Genomic DNA, 19,797 nt, shown 5'->3' with positions numbered 1-19,797 from the left:
TATCGGTGAATGAATGTTCCGGAGTTATGGGGTAAAAACAACAAGAATGGTGACAAAGGTCAATTTCAATTTGTACAGGGGTCAAAAGTTTAAAGTTGCTCCAATTTTGGTAAAAAGTGATGCAAATTATTAGCTGAGTGAATATGGTTTTAAAAAGGAATAGTTTGCATCATGTATCATGCTTAGTTATCATGTTAAAGGGTAGCATATGTCACATGTCATAGAATCCTGTTGTGAAAGTGTCGTGACACGGACCCACAACAGGGGGCGTTAATGAACGGACAATGGATAAGCCAAAAGTAACAATTTAATGTTGTGAATCGCACAACGACGTACAGACAATAACAATATGGTGACTGTCAATCATACACCAGGTGACGTGTGGGCAGGCTCGACGATAGAAGACGCCTGGCGAGAGAAGAGCCGGATCCCACACAGCTTCCACCACCAACGGAGCTGAAGAACACCGGAGCCGCCAAGCGCTGCGCCCCAGGTGGCCGCTGTCTTCAGCAGTCAGACCCAGTACTGCTGGCAGAGAACAGAGACAGTCCTGATGAGTGTGAGTTCGCACACTCAGTAATCCCACAGTCTGTATACAATTGGGAGGGAGAACCTCTACCTCCAATCACACACTCGTGCAGCTCCTGTCTAACCACTTATCTGGTTGGGGTGTGAAGCGAAGCCGTCGCTGATCACACCAAATGCCAATCCCACAGATAAGGACACACCACAGGAAAACGGCTGCAAAGAAGTTCAGACTATTAGTCAGTGTTAAGTCAGCAGAGAAGTTACCTGAATGGTAGCTGATTTCTCGGCGGGGAGGTGGAGTTGCAGTCCGACCTTTATGGTGGTGGTGATGAGTAGTGGATGAGTGACAGCTGGTACGGATGATGAGTGACAGCTGTCACTCCTGGTCGCTCCGACGTCCTCGCTTGCTTGAAGCCCGCACTTCAAGCAGGGCGCCATCTTGTGGTGGTGGGCCAGCAGTACCTCCTCTTCAGCGCGGCCCACACAACAGAATCCAATGGATGCTGATGTTGTTTAACCTTTACTTTGCAAACCAAGCACGCAACACAGTCAAAACTATTCCATTTATTAATCCTATTAGCTCAACCAGTAATTTGCACCACTTTTTACCAAAATTGGAGCAACTTTATCTTTTGACCCCTGTACAAACTGAAATTGACCTTCCTAAGTGTTTTTGCTGTTTTTACCCCATAACTCCATAAGAATAATTCACAAATAGTCCAAACTATACCTTTTTGGAATCTTTATGATCACACAAATAAAATATGGAATACCTTTCAGTATGATTGGAGCATCTTTTAATTTTGACCCCTGTGTAATTCTTCAATTGACCCCTTCTTGGCCGCCTATTGAAAGTTCACGTGGCCACTTGGCATTTTTAAAAGAGTAATGTCTAAGGAGTATGTGTGCCAAATTTGGTGCTTGCATCACCATTTGAAGGATCCCTCAGTAAATATTCACTTATCTGCTGCGCTGTAATTCTTCTAATTTGTGTTATAGAACATTTTGTAGGAATTCTAATTGTGACATGAAAGATTATTCAAAGACGACGTCCTGAACGACTGCTCGTCTCCTTTATACGTCCCACATCCTTCTGTGCACAGGGAGGGAAGAAAACGCAGAGTGCTCAGTAATTATCCCGCTGGAACCGCTCACGCCGGCTTTTCTATCCACATTTAAAAAAAATCAATCATGACTGACGCAGGATCAGATCTGTAATATTCCCCAAGGACACAGTCCAATGTCCAGTTCAGGAGCAAAAGTGAAATTACTTCTGACCTCTTGACTGTAGCTCAGAGGGAAATGTGAGGCTGAGGTGAAAAGGTCAAGTCCAAGTTGTGCCCAAAAGGTTCTAAACCTGTCCCAGCAGTGGAAAGAAGTGTTTCACTGGTAACCGCTTTTTGTTCCATCAGCAAACAGGAAGCCTCAGGAGGACAGAAAGTGGAAAATACTTTCTCAGATTCTCGTCCCTGCGTCGGACTGCTAGCGGCTCAGAGCCAGTCAGAGGGCAGCCGCACGGCTGCACTGTGTGTGTGTGTGTGTGTGTGTGTGTGTGTGTGTGTGTGTGTGTGTGTGTGTGTGTGTGTGTGTGTGTGTGTGTGTGTGTGTGTGTGTGTGTGTGTGTGTGTGTGTATGCGCATCTTTTCCAACATCAAAGATCAGAACATATTCAAAAACTAATTTGAAGCATCACTCACATGACACACTTTCATATCAGTGCATTTGCAGTAGCTGCAGTACCACACTCTGACAGTAGGGTGGGTGTGCACCAGGTGCAGAATTTGAATATGAAAACCTTTTTTTGTTGTTTTATTTTTTGAAACGTCTCAAAAAAAATTTGCAATGCACATCTCTTGTTCTCTGCTAATTTTATGCTGTAGTGTGGAAAAGGTTTCGGCACATTTACTGTCTAAAACTACACCAGTTTAGTGAAATATATTGGCTACAAAACACATTTGATTTTTTTATATTTTTTTTTTAGATTAATCTGTGCAGACTGGTCAGGCCCAGGAGCGTGTTGCTGGTGCTGCATGTTGCAACATCACGGAACAACCTTAAATTTCTGGATGGCAACCATCCAGGCAGACAGCTGGTCCATACTTACTTCTCAAAAGTAAATGAACTACATTTATACAGCATTTTATTGTGCTTTACCATCTGATTCTGAACCTCAGGGTGTTTTACAATGATGCCTCACATTCACCTGTTCAAACACACACACACACACTGATATCTGCATGCTGCCATGCACGGCTCTCAGCAGGTACAGCGGGAGCAACTTTGGCATTAAGGACCTTGCCTGATGTTCCAGTGGTTAATCTTCAACCGTAACCGTCTATCTGCTGCAGCCAGGTGAAACATGGGCGTGTCCTTGACCTTCTCCACTCCTGGGATCCATCAACAATGTGGTGCCTGCATGCTGGAATGTGAGGGAATGTCAGAGCTGACATTCCCTCACATTGCATGTGATACACCTCATTTCAGTCTGTCCAAGTTCATCTGATACAAAGTCATTTTAACGGTACCGAACGATACTCTGAAGAAATCCAGTACCAAAGACCTCCGGTCACTGGTTGGCCTCCAAGCACCAGGATGAAGAGTTGGACCTGTACAAGTTCATCACCTGCACCACAAACAGTTACGCGTGTGACGGTCGAGTCCAGGAAGTCACTGAGAGCCTGGACCTGAGACCAAACTACTCCAGCTCCTGAGGACACACTGACCTCATCGCCAGCCGTCCTGCATGTTGGATGTACCGTGCGGCGCTCTGTATTCTCCGGAAGACAAAGCTGCAGATAGTGCAGTTCATAAAAAAATATGAGTCTGCAGCCACAGAATCCACAAATGTGCATTTTCAGGGAGTCCTGAGTTTCTAACCCCAAAGAAATATTTTTGTGTTTGCGGAAAGCCAACAGCCGCCATCACGAGGCCGGACGAAGCAGGCTTCATGAAAACGTGACACAGTGACGCTCTTATGGTTGTAGATTATCCCGGACAGTGAACGCATCGCTTTGGTCTGACGGCGACTTTTTTCTGCGTCTTTTGTTGGATTTTGATCCTTGGCTTTCTGTGCTGCTCTCTGCAGCCGAAGAAAACCGACTGAGGTCAACAGGAATGTGCTGATGCTTCAGTGTCTCATGTTACAGACTGAACCTCACTGACCCCCCCCCCCCACACACACACACACACACACACACACATGCTGGTATTTGTCATCATGCCTGTATTTTGATGTTCCTGGTATCCACGGTGACAACTGTGGATGCAAACAGCAGACTGTAATGATGGAAAGCCGTATTTTAGGCACAGCGGAGGGAATTACTTTTTTTTTTTTTTTTTAACAGTTAAAGTCAAGTTCATTTATTCCAAATTTGTGCTCCTGATCCTCTGTTAGCAGGGCCGAGATGCTCTTCTTCTTCGGTACCCGGATCATCATCGTTCCATCATGTTTCATGAAAATTCACCACGAATCGGAAACAAGTCGTCATGGAAACATGACCTCCTTGACAGAGGTCATGAACACCAACAATGCAATCATTTAAACGTGTCATTACACACACACACACACACACACACACACACAAATAAATACATTAAATTAAACAATAAAATAAACAATCTCCTTCAGTCTAATTTCTGCATTGCATTTTGTCTGTAAAATTCAAACATAATTGGGCATTTTATCAAAAATGTAAATCTGAGGTTGAGAACAATAAAGTTAAATTAAATTAAAAAAAACTTCAATCTGGATCATTTTCCAGAGTTGTCTTTATATTGTAAGATGCATGATGGATGCTGTTGTAGTTTATTCACTTTTTTTTTTTTTTTTTTTTTTAGTTCCCATGTGTCAGCTGAAACATTTGCTGCTCTTCTGTAATTTTCCATCACTGACGCTGTAGATTTTGGAAAAAACCCCACGTGTCATTGTGAATCTGCTCACGTTTTTTGCTGAGTCATGTTTCTGTAAACCACGTGACTGTGTACCGGTAACATGACTGTGCTGCTCTCCCCACTTTTTCTTTTCCCTTCTTTTCTTTAACAAACTTGGTTTGACTTTGCAAACTGATTTTGTTGTATGGTTTTAATTTCAAAGCTTGTTTCAGCGTAAACAAACACATTTTAAAACAGGATTTTTACTTTCATTTCCAGCTTTATTGGGTCGTACTGGTGAAGTAGCTGCTGGTGGGACAAGTTAGACAAAAATAAAATAAAAAGGAAAAAAAAATCAAATACAACAGACTGATTAGTTTTGTGTCGTTTTGGGTGTAATTAAAGCTGGTTTTATGCTTGTTCCTACAAAACAAAAACTGCTTTTTTACATTCAAACATCAAAGGTTGCTCATCACTAAATATTAAAATCTGTGAAAATTACGCTTTTCTTTGCTTCACTGGATTGAAACAAAGGTGTAATACAATATACATCAACTTGGGGCCCATGGGCCACATTTGGCCCAATATGGACATCAACAAGCTCCTGCAAATTAATAAATTGCTGTTAAGCAAATTAAAGAGTAGTTTTTTTATTATCTGGAAATGATTTATTTTAGGTTCAGGGGGTTCATTTTCTATAAATATTACGTGCTATTCCCTTGACTGCTTTCATTTTGCTCAGGATCAACACTGCAGATTCGTTATGGATTTGCATAGATACCAGAATGCTTGGGTTGAATTCAAAGTGCCACTACTGCACCACTGGGCCACCATATTCCATTTAATTTGACATAAGATCAAACTTTATTTTGAATTGATGGCCTTTTAAAGGAAACAATTTGGGATCAGACTGTTAAAAAAAAAAGTGCGAAAACATCTTAAAAGTGAAATCTAAACTTGTCTATCACCCCCTGGTGGCTGCCTGCAGAATGTCATTTGCCATGTCATTAACTCTGCCTCCCCCTGACAAGCCTATAACACCTAGGTCAAAGAAAAAACAATATGAAGTTCATTAATAATAAACATATTTTTTTATTTTATACAGTTCTGAGATTTTAAACAGTATGAATACTTTTTTTTTGGGGGGGGGGGGGGGGTAGACATTTTATGGTTGTTTTATGATGTCAAGGTTGAGCAGCAGACACTGCGCCGCTATGGAGTCACACAATGGTGCCACAGCAGTCCCTGCCCTAACATGGTTTTGAGCCAAGTGCTAATGCTAATAATGTAATTTTGTATTGGTCATTTTACAGTTATGTTGGCCAACAATAAATTGTACAACTGAGCCAAAGCTTAAGGAATTTATCGATCTCGGCCACATATGAATAGACTCGAGCGCAGCAATCATTAATCCAGTTCCTCCTCCCACAGGCGCTGCAGACCGCTCTGATAATCATCTGCACCGCTCTGGTCAATTTTCAAAAAAAGAAAACAATCTGCAAGGGCACTTTCTGCACAGCACTTCTACCAAACTGCATTTTTGCCGAATGTTCACGGAGCTCTGTGACGCACAGAATCTGGATTATGCCAAAGGAAAAACTGATGGTCATATACTTAAATTTATATATTATAAAACGTCTGACAAGTGGTTTGCTTTGAATGTGTAGCGACCAGCTAGACAAGTTAAAAAAAGGAGATAAAACAACATAGAAGCCATGAACGTGCGCTGTCAAAAAATTATATTAAAAAAAAACAAACCAAAACAAAAGGTCACAAAAGATATAGAATGTGGAATAAAACGTAGCCCCCACTGACACACTGAGAGCCTCAAAACAGTAATGCGTTTCTTGGCTTGCGTGGACATGTTGCCCCGCGGATGTTTAAGGTCCGGTGACGAGCCAAAAAAAGGGGGATGTACCACAGTGGCAACTCTGCTTTGCTCAGCAGTGAAAAGAATTACAGTATCGTGAAGCAAACGTGGCACCAGGAGCTGCCCTCAACAACCCCTTCATCAGACAAACACACCCCCCTCCTCCCCGCTTCCTCCGCCTTCCTCCCAGCACGAGCACGCCGGCCCCAGGGGCAACTTGTGTGGCATGGGAACCCCTCCCCACCTCCTCCTCTGACATCCACTCAGCAAACCTTCTTACCAACTTTTCTGCTCCACAAACGCAAACAACCTTCACAAACTCAAGCAAACACAATACTGTATTTCCCAGCAGCCTTTGTAATCCTGGGTCGTGTTTCTTGGTTTGCTGGCGTATTTTATAATATTTACCCTCTCTTTTTCGCGATGCCAAATCACGTAAGAAGACTTTATTGTTGTGTTGAACAACTTCAGGTTGTCCAGCTGTTGTTCAGTTTGACCATCTCCAGTAAGGACCACTGTACCGCTAACTTTTTACTGCTCTGCTACCTTTTAATCAGGAAGTAGGAAGAATCATAAAGATAAACAGAGCTCACAGCTTGTTCCAGGACTCGCATAAACACACACATTCACCACATATGGAGCTGGTTTCCAGACAACCAGAGATCTAAGAAAGGCCTCTTGGGGGAGGTCACAAACCCAAAACATGCCCTCTCCTGAGGCAACACATTGTCCAACCTTCTGTGTTAGCTTCCACGTTAGCACGCTAAGCATCAAAGAATTCAACAAGAAGGGGCTTTTTCAATGTGACCCATCAAACTCAAAGGTCAATCTTAAAAACAGATTAAAAATGTTGTAGCCATTTCCTTTGAAGTTGATGTGATCAACATCTCTGCAAACCCATATGACTGCCAACGGTGTCAATGCCTGTAGTTTAAGGATTAGCATTAGCAATACCTTCAGGTCAGATCAGATGTGGGAATCTGAACTGGTGCCACATGTGGTCACCACTGCATGATGGAACTGCCCTGGGTCCTGACTGGCAACCAACCAGACATATCAATGGTATATCCCCACTGGAGTGTCAGGGTCCAACCCCTTGTCCATGTCGGAACACCTGGCCTAACAGATCAAGCAGGGGACTGTGAAATATCGCAGGGACACTGTGTGCCCCATGGTCCGTAAGGTAACCACAAAGGCCCAACAGGAACCCTGAACATGAACCAGTTAATGAGTCTGTGGTGAAACAAGAAGTCGCCAATGGTGGATCAGGCGGAGGAGGTGATGGCTTGTAACCCAGTGGCTGTGAAGGCAGGTGAAGGCTGCAGCAGGTCCTCAGACCCCGATCATCTGGGATTTCTCAGCTATTGGACCAGGTTAACAGGCATCTCTGTATCAACCCCAACTTGCCATCCAAGAATTGACCAAGAGACAATATTCCTCTCCACCAAAGGATTGTCACAATGATGACGATAACCCTACTACAGCAACAACTAACAATTATTTTCATTATTGAGTGATCTGTCAATTATGTTTCTTGATTAATCGATTAGTTTTTGTCTGAAAAATGTCCAAAAATAGTGAATAGTGAACCACAAGATGTTCAGTTTACAGTCAGAGAGGAGAAAAGAAACTAGCAAAGAAACCATAAAACATTCATGTTTAACAAGCTGACAGTGGGTCCCAAACCATGAGGCACCTGGACTCTGGTTGATGTTTGGGGGAAGTCGACCACATGACCACAGCCAATGCTCCTTCACAATGCAAGTACTCATTTGACAACCTCCACCCTCCATCTCATCAAACTTAATTTACCTTCCCAGAGTAGCCATCACAATGCTGCATAACCAAGAAACATAAACCATGTCGATGTCCAGCATACAATCAAAGACCATCATCAGGCCGCAGCGGGACACAAACTGTTTTACACTATGCCGCCACGTCATGTGGTTCAGAAAGAACAACACGCGTGCCAACAGGAATTATCCTCTCTGACAAATAACTGATTTAAATCACGTAGAATAAAGACAATTCCATCACGGTCTGGTTCACAGAATGGAGGCCAAACAGACTTCAGCCATTTAAATACAGTTCTGTCATTCAAGTTATTCTTAGGGAAAGCTACAAAGTACCTCGTAGTGAAAACAAGTTTTCTAAAAAGGCAGCACAAAACACAATAAATCAAAGTGTTTATGTTCTATCTGTTTATCTGCTTTGAGATGTTCATTTTGATTCTGTAAACATGCCCCCTCCCCAGTTTTTTTTACTCCTTTTAGAGAAGACGTCAGATTGCAACAGAGTGAATTTCTAATTTTATTTTTGATTTATTTCTGCTCTTTTCACTGGCAAAGTGACTGAAAGCAAACATCTGTTCAAACAAAATACAATAACAGTAGTAATAATAATAATAGGACTAGCTGCATTTTCGTATTATTTTTATACAAATAAAATTGAACACTTAATAAATATGGACATTTGAAAGATGTTATGCAAATATATCAGTTTGGCAGCATTTTGTGCAAAAAAAAAAAAAAACTTCAGTGTCAAACACTGCACTCTTTCTGTACTGCTCAAATAAATTACTACATTATCATTATAATGCAACTTTCACACCATAAAAATGCTTGATTAGATTATTAGATGCATTTCTAAAATATTTCTGGATGTTTTCTCCTGTAATGAAAGAAAATATTCACAAACTGAAGTTAGCTAAAAGTGCTTGACGCTAATCATCTTCTAGTATCCTAATTACAAACTAATTTCATAAGGTAATTTAACAAACAGTCTTAAGTTACTGAATTAAACTTACGTGATGAGAATGCACTATTTGATCGCAAATGGCCTAGTTAAAAAATAATGAGGCCTAACTGCTGATTTGCATTGCATTTGTCATGAACAAGCCATTATTCTATTTAGCACCATCCAGATTTATCTTTGAGTTGCCTATAGTCTCTTTGACAGGTACTGAAAAGTTCATGGAAAAATTCTGCAAAAATAGCACTTTTTCATCAATTTTGTGTGACTGATATTTAGCATTATCACTTAAAGTTGAATGTTAAAGAAATAACCTTGTATTTTGTCAGTTTGTTTGTTTGTGCTTCATACTAACACACAGTAACACATTTTTGTAAAGGTAAAAATGTCATTTCCTAGAAAAAAAACATCTTTCTAAAGCAAAGTAAAACTGTCGCAAGCGTAACACTGACAATAAGTCCTTGATTTATCTGTGTCAAAACCTTAGCTATATCTCCTACTCTGCTTCAATAGAATAATTATATTACTTGTTCAGTAATACAACCCCTGGCAAAAATTATGGAATCACCGGCCTCGGAGGATGTTCATTCAGTTGTTTAATTTTGTAGAAAAAAAGCAGATCACAGACATGACACAAAACTAAAGTCATTTCAAATAGCAACTTTCTGGCTTTAAGAAACACTATAAGAAATCAAGAAAAAAAGATTGTGGCAGTCAGTAACTGTTACTTTTTTAGACCAAGCAGAGGGAAAAAATATGGACTCACTCAATTCTGAGGAATAAATTATGGAATCACCCTGTAAATTTTCATCCCCAAAACTAACACCTGCATCAAATCACATCTGCTTGTTAGTCTGCATCTAAAAAGGAGTGATCACAACTTGGAGAGCTGTTGCACCAAGTGGACTGACATGAATCCCCCCTAACCCCCCCCCCCCCCCCCCAACACGAGAGATGTCAATTGAAACAAAGGAGAGGAATATCAAACTCTTAAAAGAGGGTAAATCATCACGCAATGTTGCAAAAGATGTTGGTTGTTCACAGTCAGCTGTGTATAAACTCTGGACCAAATACAAACAACATGGGAAGGTTGTTAAAGGCAAACATACTGGTAGACCAAGGAAGACATCAAAGCATCAAGACAGAAAACTTAATGCAATATGTCTCAAAAATCGAAAATGCACAACAAAACAAATGAGGAACGAATGGGAGGAAACTGGAGTCAACGTCTGTGACCGAACTGTAAGAAACCGCCTAAAGGAAATGGGATTTACATACAGAAAAGTTAAACGAAAGCCATCATTAACACCTAAACAGAAAAAAACAAGGTTACAATGGGCTAAGGAAAAGCAATCGTGGACTGTGGATGACTGGATGAAAGTCATATTCAGTGATGAATCTCGAATCTGCATTGGGCAAGGTGATGATGCTGGAACTTTTGTTTGGTGCCGTTCCAATGAGATTTATAAAGATGACTGCCTGAAGAGAACATGTAAATTTCCACAGTCATTGATGATATGGGGCTGCATGTCAGGTAAAGGCACTGGGGAGATGGCTGTCATTACATCATCAATAAATGCACAAGTTTACGTTGATATTTTGGACACTTTTCTGATGTTTAAGGATGATGAAATCATTTTTCAAGAAGATAATGCATCTTGCCATACAGCAAAAACTGTGAAAACATTCCTTGCAAAAAGACACATAGGGTCAATTTCATGACATAGGGTCAATGTCAACAAGCAGATCTGATTTGATGCAGGTGTTAGTTTTGGGGATGGAAATTTACAGGGTGATTCCATAATTTATTCCTCAGAATTGAGTGAGTCCATATTTTTTTTCCCTCTGCTTGGTCTAAAAAAGTAACCGTTACTGACTGCCACAATCTTTTTTTCTTGATTTATTATAGTGTTTCTTAAAGCCAGAAAGTTTCCATTTGAAATGACTTTAGTTTTGTGTCATGTCTGTGATCTGCTTTTTTTCTACAAAATTAAACAACAGAATGAACATCCTCCGAGGCTGGTGATTCCATAATTTTTGCCAGGGGTTGTAGCAGGAACTAATGGACAGATTTTCTTTGTTTCAGGCTTCTGCAGACTAAAGAAGATACAGTAGTGTTCAGAATAATAGTAGTACTATGTGACTAAAAAGATTAATCTAGGTTTTGAGTATATTTCTTATTGTTACATGGGAAACAAGGTACCAGTAGATTCAGTAGATTCTCACAAATCCAACAAGACCAAGCATTCATGATATGCACACTCTTAAGGCTATGAAATTGGGCAATTAGTAAAAAAAAAAAAAAAGTAGAAAAGGGGGCATTCACAATAATAGTAGCATCTGCTTCTGTGTAGGCGCTCAGTTGTCCAGGTGGTTTCCATAGTAGAGAAGGTTGAATCTTCGACTGGACTGGGTTGCTTGACGCCAGGATGTTTCGCTTCAAATCGCAGAAGCTTCCTCAGCTAAAATTCTTGCTCTGGTGGTCTGACTTCTGTCTGACTCTTGTAGAGAAAAAATAATCAAGAAGTCACAAAAGCTGGAGTTTTAAACCTAACCAGACCCCTCCTTGCGAGAGGCAGACTGCTATAGGCTAGTGACTAAACAATAGCGCTAATTAGCACCTATTGTGCTCTAGTTAGCACCCTCCTAATGACAGGGCAGCTTGGCCCTGTGACAGATTGGCCACAATGGGGGATACCGGAGACCCCATCGCACAACCATGAATCTGCCAATCTGTACATGGAGCAAGTGGAGAAGACAGCCTTGACGTCTTTCACGGGCATCTCTCCCAGTCACTGGTTCAGATATGTTGATGACACATGGGTTAAAATCAAGCAACAGGAAGTTGAACGCTTTACAGAACACATCAACGCGGTGGACGCCAATATCAAGTTCACACGTGAGGATGCCAGAAACAACCATTTAGCCTTCTTGGACTGTGATGTTACGATTGGAGAGAACAGGCAGCTCCAGACAGGGGTTTACAGAAAACCAACTCACACTGACCAATATCTGCTCTTTGGCTCAAACCACCCCCTTGAACACAAGCTCGGGGTGATCAGGACGCTTCAACACAGAGCCCTACAGGTGGCCACAACTGCAGAGGGAAGGGCTAAAGAACAACAACTTGTCTGGAAAGCCCTCACAGTATGTGGGTACCCACGATGGTCCCTGGACAAAGTGCAGAAGTCCCACAGAACAGAGAGACCAGATAGACAGGAGACGGAGACAAGAAGAAGAGGAGTGTCTCTCCCTTATTTAGCAGGAGTAGGGGAAAAACTACAGAGGAACTTCAGACAGCACAAAATCCCAGTTTATTTTAAACCGGTTAACACCTTGAGACAGAAATTAGTTCACGCTAAGGACAGGTTCCCTAGTTACAAACAGAGCAATGTAGTGTATTCTATCAGATGTCAGGAAAACTGTAACGAACACTACATAGATGAGACTAAGCAACCTTTACACAAAAGGCTATACCAGCACCGCAGACAGGGCGCCAGTGGACCTCAGTTTGCAGTTCATCTCCACCTTAAAGACACTAACCACACGTTTGAGGACAAGGAAGTTAAAATATTAGCCAGAGAGAAGAAATGGTTTGAGAGAGGGATCAAGGAGGCATTCTTTGTGAAACGTTTGAAAACCAGCATTAACCGGGGAGGGGGTCTGAGACACGCTTTATCCCCTGTTTACAATGGGGTACTCAGGTCAAAGCAGTTTCAGTCTTTTGTTCATGGTAATGAGTCATTCACATCATCAGCAGAGTCGTCAAGGGAGCCATTAGGAGAGGGTCCGTCCCATCATTAGGAGGGACAGCTGCCCTGTCATTAGGAGGGTGCTAACTAGAGCACAATAGGTGCTAATTAGAGCTATTGTTTAGTCACTAGCCTATAGCAGTCTGCCTCTCGGTAGGAGGGGTCTAGTTAGATTTAAAACTCCAGCTTTTGTGACTTCTTGATTATTCTTCTCTACAAGAGTCAAGACAGAAGTCAGACCACCAGAGCAAGAATTTTAGCTGAGGAAGCTTCTGCGATTTGAAGCGAAACGTCCTCGCGTCAAGCAACCCAGTCCAGTCGAAGAGTCAAGCTTCTCTACTAAAGTAGCATCTGCTTTTGGCTCTACAAACTCAAAACTATTATGTTCAAACTGCTTTTTTAGCAATCCTGTGAATCACTACACTAGTATTTAGTTGTATAACCACAGTTTTTCATGATTTTTTCACATCTGCGAGGCATTAATTTTGTTGGTTTGGAACCAAGATTTTGCTGGTTTACTAGTGTACTTGGGGTCATTGTCTTGTTGAAACACCCATTTCAAGAGCATGTCCTCTTCAGCATAAGGCAACATGACCTCTTCAAGTATTTTGATATATCCAAACTGATCCATGATACCTGGTATGCGATATATAGGCCCAACACCATAGTAGGAGAAACATGCCCATATCATGATGCTTGCACCACCATGCTTCACTGTCTTCACTGTGAACTGTGGCTTGAATTCAGAGTTTGGGGGCCGTCTCGCAAACTGTCTGCGGCCCTTGGACCCAAAAAGAACAATTTTACTCTCATCAGTCCACAAAATATTCCTCCATTTCTCTTTAGGCCAGTTGATGTGTTCTTTGGCAAATTGTAACCTCTTCTGCACATGTCTTTTATTTAACAGAGGGACTTTGTGGGGAATTCTTGCAAATAAATTAGCTTCACACAGGCGTCTTCTAACTGTCACAGCACTTACAGGTAACTCCAGACTGTCTTTGATCATCCTGGAGCTGATCAATGGGTGAGCCTTTGGCATTCTGGTTATTCTTCTATCCATTTTGATGGTTGTTTTCTGTTTTCTTCCACGCGTCTCTGTTTTTTTGTGTGTGTGTGTCCATTTTAAAGCATTGGAGATCATTGTAGATGAACAGCCTATAATTTTTTGCACCTGCGTATAAGTTTTCCCCTCTCCAATCAACTTTTTAATCAAACTACGCTGTTCTTCTGAACAATGTCTTGAACGTCCCATTTTCCTCAGGCGAGGAAAGCTTGCTTTTCAAGAGAAAAGCATGTTCAACAGGTGCTGGCTTCATCCTTAAATAGGGGACACCTGATTCACACCTGTTTGTTCCACAAAATTGACGAACTCACTGACTGAATGCCACACTACTATTATTGTGAACACCCCCTTTTCTATTTTTTTTTTTTTTTTTTTTTACTAATAGCCCAATTTCATAGCCTTAAGAGTGTGCATATCATGAATGCTTGGTCTTGTTGGATTTGTGAGAATCTACTGAATCTACTGGTACCTTGTTTCCCATGTAACAATAAGAAATATACTCAAAACCTGGATTAATCTTTTTAGTCACATAGCACGACTATTATTCTGAACACTACTGTATATATATATATATATATATATATATATATATATATAAGTATACAGTTATATATATAACTGTTGTCACAAGCGTTACGCTCTAGCACATTATAGTATATATGCACTGATAATTTCTAGCAATGACTGAACCGAGACCAATAGAAATATCGAAACTCTGATATATAACCATAACTAAAATGATAACATTTCACAAAAAAGACTACTTTTAAATTTTGATGGTTATGTCACACTTTGGCTTCATTATTTTTGAACTAGGGCAAATGTGTTGAACTCTCTCATTTTCAATCTCGCTGACTTGGCTAGCAATTAGACTAACTGGACTAGGCTAGCTAGCACGGATACCCACCTGGTAAAAAGTTAGTAATTACTTAAAGGGAATGTGTTTGTACTGTTAAGTATATTTAGCTGTTTTGGGGAACAGTTTCTGCTTCAGTAAAGCAGGAATTTAGAAAACTGGATGTGAGGTGATTAGCTCAAAATGATAGCTGCCTCCATTTTGGAAAACGTACTTCTGGCACCTTAAAGTGGTATCAGGTATCAGTACAACATGACGCGCGGACTACTTGAAGAGGTATTTTGACACTGTGGAGTGATTTACCAATTGTGGTTATTTATATTTTAATTAAAATCTGCTGTAAAGATTTGCTGTTAGCCACCTTCTGGTATTTAGTTGTAGCCCTGTGAAAGTTCAGACATGACCCTCTTTTTTGTGACCTTGGGTAACTTCACCCCACTCATTGCCCCACTCTGTCGTGGGAAAATCTGCTTTCGAAAAAGCTTATATTAGCAGGTAATCCGCTTTAGGCCACCAGGGAGATTGTGCTAAGCTATTGTCTGAAACGCTAAAAGCTCCAAGGCAGTCTGCTGATGGAATTCCAGCAGCTTCCAGCCTCCTGATTGGCTGGAAGGCAGGGATTGGAAATGAGGAGATGGTTAATTTAGCTCTCAGGGATTTCATAAGTGGGTGTAGCACTTACTTGGCTGGCTTTGCAGGGGTTGCGGTCATCGCAAATCTCCAAACCAAAGCTGTGACGGGAAAAAAATCTGTTTATGGTTCAGAGCACCACTAAATAGATAAAGGTTCTGTAGGTCTGTTATTACATCTCTGCTCCACAAGCTAATATCAGTCAACTCTGTATCCAGAAATACCTTAGAGACACCTTAGTGATACGAATTAGTGATAACTTAAACTACAACATTGCATTAAAATGGACAACCTGCTCCCCAACATTTTGCCTTGAGCGACTATAGTGCTTGCATATTTTAACAAATTTTTTACATCGTTTTTGTGTGCATGTGTTGCATTCCATACATGTATTTATCCAGGATTGCTGATAAATGAGCAGCAGTGGTCACCAGGCTTTGGACATGAGCAAAACGGAGAACCTGTAAATTCAGCCACACCTCCTCCTAATTTCAATCATCCATCCAGCATCTACCAACCATCCAGCAGGTGGCAGACATGTCCGCTATGTAACATAACAAAACAATGTTGCTTGTTCTTTATGTTCTCTAATGCCATATACCAACACAGTGCAGAGTAGCTACCTAAACTCTGTAAGTGAGATAGAGTATCTCGTCAATAGTTTTACATCCTCATTGAAGACAACTTTGGATGCTGTAGCGCCTCTGAAAAAGAGAGCTTTAAATCAGAAGTGCCTGACTCCATGGTATAACTCACAAACTCGCAGCTTAAAGCAGATAACCCGTAAGTTGGAGAGGAACTGGCGTCTCACTAATTTAGAAGATCTTCACTTAGCCTGCTCTATAAAAAAGCCCTCCGTAAAGCTAGGACATCTTACTACTCATCACTAATTGAAGAAAATAAGAACAACCCCAGGTTTTTTTTCAGCACTGTAGCCAGGCTGACAAAGAGTCAGAGCTCTATTGAGCCGAGTATTCCTTTAACTTTAACTAGTAATGACTTCATGACTTTCTTTGCTAATAAAATTTTAACTATTAGAGAAAAAATTACTCATAACCATCCCAAAGACGTATCGTTATCTTTGGCTGCTTTCAGTGATGCCGGTATTTGGTTAGACTCTTTCTCTCAGATTGTTCTGTCTGAGTTATTTTCATTAGTTACTTCATCCAAACCATCAACATGTCTATTAGACCCCATTGCTACCAGACTGCTCAAGGAAGCCCTACCATTATTTAATGCTTCGATCTTAAATATGATCAATCTATCTTTATTAGTTGGCTATGTACCACAGGCTTTTAAGGTGGCAGTAATTAAACCATTACTTAAAAAGCCATCACTTGACCCAGCTATCTTAGCTAATTATAGGCCAATCTCCAACCTTCCTTTTCTCTCAAAAATTCTTGAAAGGGTAGTTGTAAAACAGCTAACTGATCATCTGCAGAGGAATGGTCTATTTGAAGAGTTTCAGTCAGGTTTTAGAATTCATCATAGTACAGAAACAGCATTAGTGAAGGTTACAAATGATCTTCTTATGGCCTCAGACAGTGGACTCATCTCTGTGCTTGTTCTGTTAGACCTCAGTGCTGCTTCTGATACTGTTGACCATAAAATTTTATTACAGAGATTAGAGCATGCCATAGGTATTAAAGGCACTGCGCTGCGGTGGTTTGAATCATATTTATCTAATAGATTACAATTTGTTCATGTAAATGGGGAATCTTCTTCACAGAATAAGGTTAATTATGGAGTTCCACAAGGTTCTGTGCTAGGACCAATTTTATTCACTTTATACATGCTTCCCTTAGGCAGTATTATTAGACGGCATTGCTTAAATTTTCATTGTTACGCAGATGATACCCAGCTTTATCTATCCATGAAGCCAGAGGAGACACACCAATTAGCTAAACTGCAGGATTGTCTTACAGACATAAAGACATGGATGACCTCTAATTTCCTGCTTTTAAACTCAGATAAAACTGAAGTTATTGTACTTGGCCCCACAAATCTTAGAAACATGGTGTCTAACCAGATCCTTACTCTGGATGGCATTACCCTGACCTCTAGTAATACTGTGAGAAATCTTGGAGTCATTTTTGATCAGGATATGTCATTCAAAGCGCATATTAAACAAATATGTAGGACTGCTTTTTTGCATTTACGCAATATCTCTAAAATTAGAAAGGTCTTGTCTCAGAGTGATGCTGAAAAACTAATTCATGCATTTATTTCCTCTAGGCTGGACTATTGTAATTCATTATTATCAGGTTGTCCTAAAAGTTCCCTGAAAAGCCTTCAGTTAATTCAAAATGCTGCAGCTAGAGTACTAACGGGGACTAGAAGGAGAGAGCATATCTCACCCATATTGGCCTCTCTTCATTGGCTTCCTGTTAATTCTAGAATAGAATTTAAAATTCTTCTTCTTACTTATAAGGTTTTGAATAATCAGGTCCCATCTTATCTTAGGGACCTCATAGTACCATATCACCCCAATAGAGCGCTTTGCTCTCAGACTGCAGGCTTACTTGTAGTTCCTAGGGTTTGTAAGAGTAGAATGGGAGGCAGAGCCTTCAGCTTTCAGGCTCCTCTCCTGTGGAACCAGCTCCCAATTCAGATCAGGGAGACAGACACCCTCTCTACTTTTAAGATTAGGTTAAAACTTTCCTTTTTGCTAAAGCTTATAGTTAGGGCTGGATCAGGTGACCCTGAACCATCCCTTAGTTATGCTGCTATAGACTTAGACTGCTGGGGGGTTCCCATGATGCACTGAGTGTTTCTTTCTCTTTTTGCTCTGTATGCACCACTCTGCATTTAATCATTAGTGATTGATCTCTGCTCCCCTCCACAGCATGTCTTTTTCCTGGTTCTCTCCCTCAGCCCCAACCAGTCCCAGCAGAAGACTGCTCCTCCCTGAGCCTGGTTCTGCTGGAGGTTTCTTCCTGTTAAAAGGGAGTTTTTCCTTCCCACTGTCGCCAAGTGCTTGCTCACAGGGGGTCGTTTTGACCGTTGGGGTTTTTACGTAATTATTGTATGGCCTTGCCTTACAATATAAAGCGCCTTGGGGCAACTGTTTGTTGTGATTTGGCGCTATATAAATAAAATTGATTGATTGATTGATTGATTGATTGATTGATTAATAGATTTTTGGATTTGGTGCAAGACGTTAACCGGTATCTAGCCCATTGATCATATGTAGCGTCTGTTCTCTCTCTACATTGTGTTTTGACTCCTCCCACTCGCTCCCTTCAACACCAGAACTCAGCATGGGAGGTGGACGCTCTAACCAAAAGGCCAAAACCTGGGCTCTGCCCCTATGGCCAGAGATTCCTGTTAGCTGTTAGGGAGTGAAGTTTACTACCGACTATTGCACAGCGACTTTTGCTGGCCTCCATCACACATACGCAGGTGACCAGATTCCTGAAATTAAAATCATGGAAATTTCTAGTTCAGTTGCCAATATAAATGCAATACAATGAATAAATAAATAATTTGGCTTTTCTCTATCCTGGTTCATCAAAGCATATCAGAGATGGATCTACCTGTTGATTTGGCACAGGTTTTACATCAGATTCCCTTCCAAACTCAACATTACATGGAGAACGGTCAAGAATGGTCTTGAACCAGAAACCTCCTGCTCTGGAAACAAGCACACTAACTGCTTGTCCACCCCCCCTGCAATTCACAGCATCTCATATATCGGGGAGCTAGTCTCTGCGCTCCGTCCACCACTCCTATGAATTGGTCAGTCCATTTGTGAGCAAATTGTACTCACATGTTCAAGCCTGCCCCATTTAGGTCAGGACTGCAAAACATGGCAACAAACCAGACATATGCCACAGTGCATCATGAAAATAAAATGAGTCAAAGGTCATTTTCAAACTTTTATCCCTTCACACAAGCCCTGGAAACCTTCTGGCTCTTGTAACTGCTTTCGTTGGCTCTGCTCCCACTGGGTGCCATGACAGTGTGCATCAGGCCACGTGGTGACCGGGTTCATGGTTATAGTTTACGGTACAAGGCATTAGTTGAGGTTCAGGTGTAGGTCAAGTGAGCATTAGGTAAGAGGATGAGAGCTCCGTGAGACCACGAGTCTGGGGATTAGGTTCAACACCACCACAAAGAGTCTAATGAGCGCCAAGAGGATTTTGCTTCTTCATCCATTCTGGTTAGCATCATTATTCTGGACAAACGTCTTTACATAACGGCAGCTTGTATTCATCCCGGAGCGTGCACGCTGCTCACATAAACATCCTCGTGACTCATGCATGACCTCCTGTTCCTGTAAGTCTGAGTGGCCGATTACAACAAGTACACAAAAGGTTAGGTAAGACTTGGCTGTTTTAACATCTACAAAGCTTCATTTCTACGCTCCAAATTATATTCTAGGTGCCGACAGGTTTGGTCGTAATTACAGTTCAAGAAAATGAGCCGCCAACTGGTGCACAAACAAAATGACAACAACAGCATCTGCACGAAATCA

This window comes from Thalassophryne amazonica, chromosome 18, assembly GCF_902500255.1.
Source record: "Thalassophryne amazonica chromosome 18, fThaAma1.1, whole genome shotgun sequence".
NCBI lineage: Eukaryota > Metazoa > Chordata > Actinopteri > Batrachoidiformes > Batrachoididae > Thalassophryne > Thalassophryne amazonica.
This window is presented reverse-complemented; position numbering follows the sequence as displayed.